Genomic DNA, 7,990 nt, shown 5'->3' with positions numbered 1-7,990 from the left:
GATATATAAACTCTCAAAGAGAAACTAGAACAAAGAAAGGGTTGCTCTAGAAAATATCCATACACCCACCATAACTGGTATGTTATAGCTGTACATAGCATACAACTGGAAAGTTTTGCATGTAGCTTGTCCCACCCCCCCCCCCCTCAAACGGGGGCCCCATTGGAACAGTGACAGTATTATTTCCCGATACTATAAATAACAACAAATAACTAATCTGTGAGACACACCCACAAAACAAAACAGCTGTGTTTAATGTTTTATTATTTAATGACTGAGTTCGGTTTTGGTGAAAATTTGCCTATGAACAACATATATTTTATCAGTTATTATTGTATTGCAACATGTGAGATTAATTTAGAGATTGATGAACTGTGTATCTCATTATCATGATTACTGTTCTTCACAGTGTGGGCACTGGGAATTAAATGTTTGGGTAGGTAAAGCCTGCTGTTGAGCCAAGTGGCTCATCAGGCTGGAGCGTAACCAGGTTTCTGCAGCATTATTAAGCGGCTAGGAGTATTTCTACTCCCCCTGGATGGGATGCTAGTCCATCGCAGGGTTAACCCCCCCCCCCTCCCCCAGCAGTAAATAAGCCGGTACCCATTTATACACCTGGGTGAAGAGAAGAACTATGAGAGTAAAGTGTCTTGCCTAAGAATGCAACGTAATGCCCGGGCCAGGTCTCGAACCCGGACCTCTCGATCCGGAGTCCAGCACAATAACCATTAGGTCACCAAACCTCCCACAAATGTTTGGGTAGCCGGATGATTTTTATATTGTGTTGTCAGAGATCCCTTAAGAAATACGTACATGGATGAGCCTTATCTGGCTCTATTTCATTAACTTAAAAATTACACCTGACCACATAAATTGTATTTCACACAGAGTACATAAGTATTAGTTGTACATGCAATGAAGAAATAATATATTCTGATTGTTCATTTATCTCTCTCTCTCTGTGTCTGCAACTCTCTGTGGAAATTCTGCTACTCGTGTTAACCCTGAAAAAGGGAAAATAACAGATACCATTTTGTTGATGATCATTGACATCAAATGAATATTTATAATTTTAATTGAATTTATTCAGAACATTATACAGATACATAAAAAAGAGAGTTATTTTTCCAATTTTTGCATGGGCCAGGGAATGTGTTGGGGGATACATGTATGTTTAGAACCAAAAAGTCCTTTCAGAGTGAGTGTGTCAGCAAAACCTTTTTTTACCTACTGAAGACACTAATAGTGCTATCAAAAAGACCCGGCACATGGCGAGGCTTTGATGAATGTTTTGGGGTGTGAAACACCGGCTTAATTCAAGAGTTCCCTACAAAATGATGTGTCTTTTGAGACTCTTATAATTATTTATCTCTGACAGGTGCTGTTGAAAGTACTGTGATTAAGTCCAGGAAAGCTTACATATTCTCCCTAAAACTTTTATCAGGGATGTAGCTAAGAAAACACTTAGCCGGTTCATCAACAAGCCCTGCTGGCTTTTCTGGCCTAAACAGCTCTAAAATTTTACTAAGTCTTTGTGTTCACGTAAAATTTCAGCTGAGTTTAAGTTCTATTTCTACATTTGCCTGGTACCACAACAAGACAATTTATGTTAAGTTAGGGCTTGAGCTTATTAGCTATTAAGGTTTAATTAAGGTATTAACAAAAGGAATTCAAACACAACAGGTCAATTTGCACTTCTCCCACAAAATCATTACAAGTATTCCGGTATTTTGTCGGGTCAGGTAGCAGATCTTGTTGGTTCTTTGCCCTCATACCCCTCCTCCACGGTGGGGGAGGGGTGCATTGTATGAACAACGAAAACATTTTACTTGAACAATAAAAACATTTTATGTACATGCGCTGTTACATATAAATTGTGTATATTAAATTCCTCAATTGAACGAGGATTTTAGGGAAAAATACAATGTAAACTTACCAAGGGGTTAAAACGCATACCATTTTTCACACCCAAAAGTTTTACACTTGAAAAACAAGTTTCATGCACTAATGTGTCATGGAGCTTCTTTAATATCTAGCTAAAGAAAGGTATAAGCTGACACTTATGTAATGATTACCTGCATCACCAATTTCACTAACTGCACCTCTTGACTGTTTTCCCTGCACTGAAAACAAAATTTATAAATATCAAAAACCTGTAAAATTCTTAACTTGCATCCTGGGAAAAAGTATGGAAATCCTAACAGCAAGTTTTAGAAAGACAACAGATTTACCAAAATAAATGATAACTTCAAACTGCATCTTACACCCTCCATAAATACTTCTCACTGAAATTGACCTCAAAAAAACTTGTTGTACATGTAAATAAATAATACATGTATGTATTATTTACTTTTAATTATATAATCCTCGAGTCATCGCAGACAGGCCCATTTTGAACTTATTTTTTTCACGATCAAAACCTAATCCTACTTCTCTTGTAGAAAAAAAATTGGCAAAAATATTTGATTTAGTCACTGCTTTAAGTTGGAAAACTTTGAAAGGCTTAAAGAATTGTACGAGTCATGTGCAACCTTCCAGAAAGCAATGCTCATAGCCACAGGGCTAAAAAAGTACCCTCTGATTATCTGGGGCAAGTAGATTTTTCTGTCAAGCAATTAATTTTTCGTGCCTGTTTGCGTAATTTAGGTTAAAAGGCCCAGGCAAGTCGTCTACATGTAAATTATACAGTCACAAGTTTACTAAGAAACATAATCATGCACAGTCCTAGGCAAGCAAAATTTGAGAGCTGCTTGTTAACCACAGGGCAATCTGGAATTTATATTTTTCCAAGCCCTTATCCTACATTATAACTTCAGGATCAGCTTGGTTGTTATAACTTAAGAAAATTTCATGATCTTTCGCATAACTTTTTAGAATCTGTGCTATATTCTTTTATGTACCATATTTATTCGATTAAACGCCACGGCGTTTATTTAATTTTTCGTGCTTAAGTTAACTTTTCGTTGATTCTTTGTATTTTGTTGGTCTTAATTTACTTCGGAATTTTTCAGTGCGACTTTTGCGTATTTGCCAGTTCTCGGCCACCCTGCTCGCTATCACAGCTTAGCGCTTGGTTTTTAATATAATTTCATCTACTGCAGCCAGAATAAAAGAAAGAAATGTTTTAAAAATAAAGTTCAATTAAATCTCTAAGTTTTGAGCTAACTTTTGTCTTGTTTATTATTTCTACAACACCTAACTCTTTCAAGACCCTTCCGGATCCACTGCAAAGTAAACCATCTAAATGCATTGGTCACACAACACAATTCTGCGGTTTTGCAAGAACCTGCAAAAAGCCTCATAAAAATAATTTGCGATCGATATAACATAAATAAGTTTACAGAGTGATTTTTATGACTGTGAAAATTAATTGAGCCTTTTTATACGGAAATTACGCATAAGCTTTTTGGTGGCCGAGAACTGGGCCGCGTGGCCGAGAACTGGGCCCACAAAAGGAGATTTTATTTTTATTATTGTTCGGGATAATTAATTATTAACCGGTCGATAGCTTTACACCAAAAAGCTGAATAATGTAGAAAGCTCTGGGAGAAATTTCAAGTTTCTTTGGTTATTCTGAGAAAAGAAATACTAGTTTACGTCTATAGTGGCCGAGAACTGGGCCCCATACTGTATTGCATCTGACTCGACCACATTCTTACAAATTTTCATGTAAATTTTCTTCTCTACTTGTTCTGTACTCTTTCCAACGTTTAAAAGTGGTGTGTTCTTCCTACTTCGGTGATTTAACTACAGAATAAACAAATTAACGCGGATAGGAAAAACCAGAAGTAAGGTATGCTTTGAATACAACTCGTGTTTAAGACAAAACGAATTTCAGTTCATTAAGTCTATGTCCTTGTTTGACATACCGGTACACGACTGAGAGCTAGAACCCAGCTTTGTTTAAAAATGATGTACAGTGTATTAGGTTTAATGCTGGTTGATCTAAATACCAAAGACTTTTTTAATCTGTTAAAAAATGAACATCAATAGCTCACCTTGTTTTCGTAAAGGAATGTTGTCTTTGACCGTCTTTGCTTCAAACTCACCAAGAAGCTTGGAAGATTTTCCATTTCGATCGGCCACAATCTTTACTCCTCTACTAACTATGGTTGTCATCGCGGGTGAAACGAGGAATATATCCAGAAATAATGTATCTGTAATAAACTGTCTTTAAAACTGAGTTCTTCGTGTGCTTTTCAATCGAGGAGTCTTCATGCTTAGTAGTGAACTCATGCGTACGCTTGGTAAATCGGCATGCTGTCACACAGCGGACTTCCTCAAGTTAGTCTCCCCTTCATGTAATTCTAACATTGTCAACAAGAGCTAAGAATGATTTTTTTTCCTCGCGTTTAAAACTTCCTACTATATAAAGCTTAGCTGAGTAGAAATCGTTTTTAAAAAACTTTTTTGCTAAGGCCTTGATAGTAATGATTTTTCCCGCCAAAAGACGCGGGTTGCCACCGGAGCCTAGCTCGTTCCCAGGCCTAATCCGTGCGTACGGACGTACGTACGCGACAACCAAAATTTCTCGGTTCGATAGGATACCATTTGCCCTGTCTGTTCCCTTGTACCCGCATGTTACCAATGGAGCTACGCTACGCGCCTTCGGCGCGTGGAGCTCCGCTATTATCGCTTACTTGAAGTTGTTTTCATTGTCGGGAACTGCGAATAACTTATTTCATCAGAAACAGATTTTAGATTGCCGCGCGCCTGCTTTCCTTTTCTCTTAGCTGTGTTACGCATCCGACAGTTCTGTTCTTGTAATAACATCTCAATCGCAAGTTCTTTAAATTGGAATTTGTGTCCTTCATTTACCAAACTTTCTTAGGGCGCGTTGTTTTTTGGGGATCAATTCGCTTGGCTGCTCTTCCTCTTCCGGAATACTTAAATTTCCATTCCTGCTATTCTGCTTCCGGCAGGAGCAGAATAGCCGGAATATATACCGGAATATATTCTTATTTCAGAATATTCCAAAACGAACGCGCCCAGAGGTTCTGGGTTAAGGTAAGGGGTAAGATCGCAGTTTAAACATTTGCCTCTTTTCGAGTAAACGAACTGGTAATTGGTAAATCCGGATTCATCTGCAGGAAAACATAAGCTTTCCTACTTCAGGATCTGAAAATGTAAAATGTAGACTCGCCCAGTGTCCTAAAAAGCAGCGGGAACGACTAGTGGATTTGGTACAAGTAATCTCTTGAAAAGGATTGGACGCACGAGTTCCACACTCACAAGAAAAACACCAGCATCACTGACATCTGCGTGTGAGGTCACGGCAAGTCCCAATCCTGTAAATGAATTGTATGTTGTATGGTGACATGCTGCGCGTACAACGAAGAAGATAATTTTATTGCGATTTTGTCTCCAGTTGTATCAATTATACGAAACTTACAAGAATTCGTGAAAAATCGGGCGATTGCAGTAGTTTGCAAAACATGTGTGATGATTACAGTAGAGAATAGAAAAAAAGACTAAGGTACCAAGTAGGAATCAATCTACAATGAATTTAGACGAAGAGCAGACAATGATTCTTGAGGACACAGTACAGTAGAACTACCTTGCAACCTTGACTAAAGATTAGGCAGGGAGGAGAAGAAGACCTAAGAAACAAGGAAAGATTGCTGCTGTCTTCAGACAATAGCCGGATACTGGTAAGCATCGGTCGGAACGAAGACACGAGGGGCGACGCGTATAGTAGCTTTTGTATTTGAAAGTGTGACCGTTCTAGCAGTACAACCCGTGTCAAACAAGGATAAGAGTTGATCCACATAAGCGTTTTCATCAATTCTGATCGGCTCTCATCATCTTGGGCCAAACAAGAGAAAGCTCGCATCAAACCACGTGAAAAATTCGAGCACGTTCAAATTTGGCGAGAGCGCGCGAGAGTCGATGACAGGGCGGAGAGTTTGAACTATTATCAACTCACATTCTCGTTTGACCCGGGTTTAAAGAAAATAATTGAAAGTAACAGAATTGAGGCTTATTTATAAGGGAAGGGTTCGAATATTGGCGAAGGGCTTTTATATTAGGAGGGAATTTGAGATCGATTTTTTTGTTATTTCCACGAGAAATTTTTTGGTTTACACGAGAACAAACAATATAGAAACTTAAAACAAGTTGTACATTCGCTCTAAGTATTCTATGACCACGTCGAATGAATTAATGTTACTTATTATGCTAACAGGTCAGCCATCCCCATCGAAATATCGCTATCAAGGCGACAACAATAGACATGTTCTTTTGAAAAGACCGGTCGCAATTAATTGTTACATCTACATTGTTTCTGTTAAGAGCTCAAGACTGAAAAATTTCTACCCTAGAAAATTAGAGGTTCCAAAGCAAAGAAACATATGAATGTTTTGAATCCATCTTACCCTAAAAGGCAGGAAATGACGTTGACTCCATGGATGTCAATTCAGCTGGTGTTTTATTTGGGTCAGTTCCTGTGACGGTATTGTCAATTAGATCCTTCAAGGTCATTTACCAGTACTGCCCATTGCACTTCAGAAGACCAAGCAAGAAAGCCATCGTGAGTAGGACAATTTTTGAGGTGAGGATAATTTTATTTCAAATCAACAAAATAAATTTGAAATGCACCTTTCAGTTTAATTTACTTAAATTGAAAACGACACATTTCTGTCATAATTCAGTGCTTATTTAGCTAGCACTGTAAGATTCTTTTGCCCACAGTGGCTAAATTAAATATTTTCATTCCACGCTAATCTTTTCAGCTCATTGTCTTATTCAGTGTCAACAGATTGGTGTTAACTTTTAGAGAGTTCGCGTGAAAATGTATCTGCGAGCCAGAAAATTAATAAAAACAATATTTGACTCGGCCTATTTTGGCCGTCTTTTGGCGATAAGACACGTTTTACCCACCAAAACCACCTTGTGTTGTGCGACAGGTTATTTTCTTGCTCTCTGATTTGCATTCTCATACTAACAGACCATGTTTGTTTGATCGTCATTTTTGTTAGAGAAAATCAGATCTTACCTACTATAAAAAGCATGTCTTACCTATTATATAGAGAGTTAACGAACCTCGGAAAGTGTAAGGATCATCATATAAAACAACAACTTATGTAATCTCATCTCGTCATCTCATTACACCTCTTCTTATCTGAAAAATATCTTTTTTGGTCATCACTGCAACTAAACGTTATAGTCTGAATTGGAATAATCTCAACTTATTTTCCTAGAGGCTTGCTTAACCAAATGTTATAAAAGATTATATTATTTTCCTTTGAATTGATTGGTATGTACTTAACCATTTGTTTGGCTCAGTTTGCAGCGATTTGTTCAATTTCTCATTAAGATACTATTGCATAATGTCTGGCAAAAAATGTCATTATAATAACACTAGAAGTTTTTTTTTTTTTCGTTTTAATACCGTTTTGACAAATACAGTTAAATTAAGCTTTGGTTTAAACCTAACCGTTTTCGATTACCAAAATAACGATAAAGAATGCAAACAAAAGATGTAGAGCAGGTACCTGTATCTCAACACAATTTGCAGTGAAAGTTTAAAATAGTGCTAATTAAAGAAAGAAATCAAATCGGCTGCATTTATAACGGTAATGCAAGTAACAGAACATGGGAAGGGTTTCGGTTGCTCCCATTTGTTTTGAATGTGTGTTTGTGCTTGGCTGTGTTGCTTGTGTTTTTCTGTCATTAACGCCTGCATGTCTTTCCATCCGATTACGATGTGCGAATAGTCTTAATAATGACGCTTTTCATTTTGTGGACGACACACAATGTAACGCTCATGATGAAAACTTAGTTCTTTAAAAACATATTTAATTGAAAAATATTTTTAGTTAGTATAATGCACATTGTACTATATAAAACTTCAATAAGTGAAACTTTCTTTCTTATTCTACTTTATAGTACATTCATCGCAAGCAATGTAGACGTCGCATCTTAATATTAAAAAGATGTAAACTGCAATTTTAAATAACAATCAAATGAAAGAATGTTACTACTTATAGTG

At 37.1% G+C, this 7,990-nt stretch overlaps 1 long non-coding RNA gene across 1 annotated transcript; it reads right to left on the bottom strand.

Moving 5' to 3' along the window:
• Positions 1 to 710: 710 nt before the first annotated feature.
• LOC144665426 (uncharacterized) lies at positions 711 to 4,612 on the bottom strand. Its single transcript, XR_013572926.1, has 3 exons — positions 3,999 to 4,612; positions 2,076 to 2,123; positions 711 to 1,004 (listed from the first exon to the last, which is right to left on the bottom strand). It is a non-coding gene; the product is annotated as an uncharacterized LOC144665426 (long non-coding RNA).
• Positions 4,613 to 7,990: the final 3,378 nt, after the last annotated feature.

This window comes from Oculina patagonica, chromosome 9 (genome assembly GCF_052425735.1).
Source record: "Oculina patagonica isolate OP01 chromosome 9, crgOcupat, whole genome shotgun sequence".
NCBI lineage: Eukaryota > Metazoa > Cnidaria > Anthozoa > Scleractinia > Oculinidae > Oculina > Oculina patagonica.
This window is presented reverse-complemented; position numbering and strand designations above follow the sequence as displayed.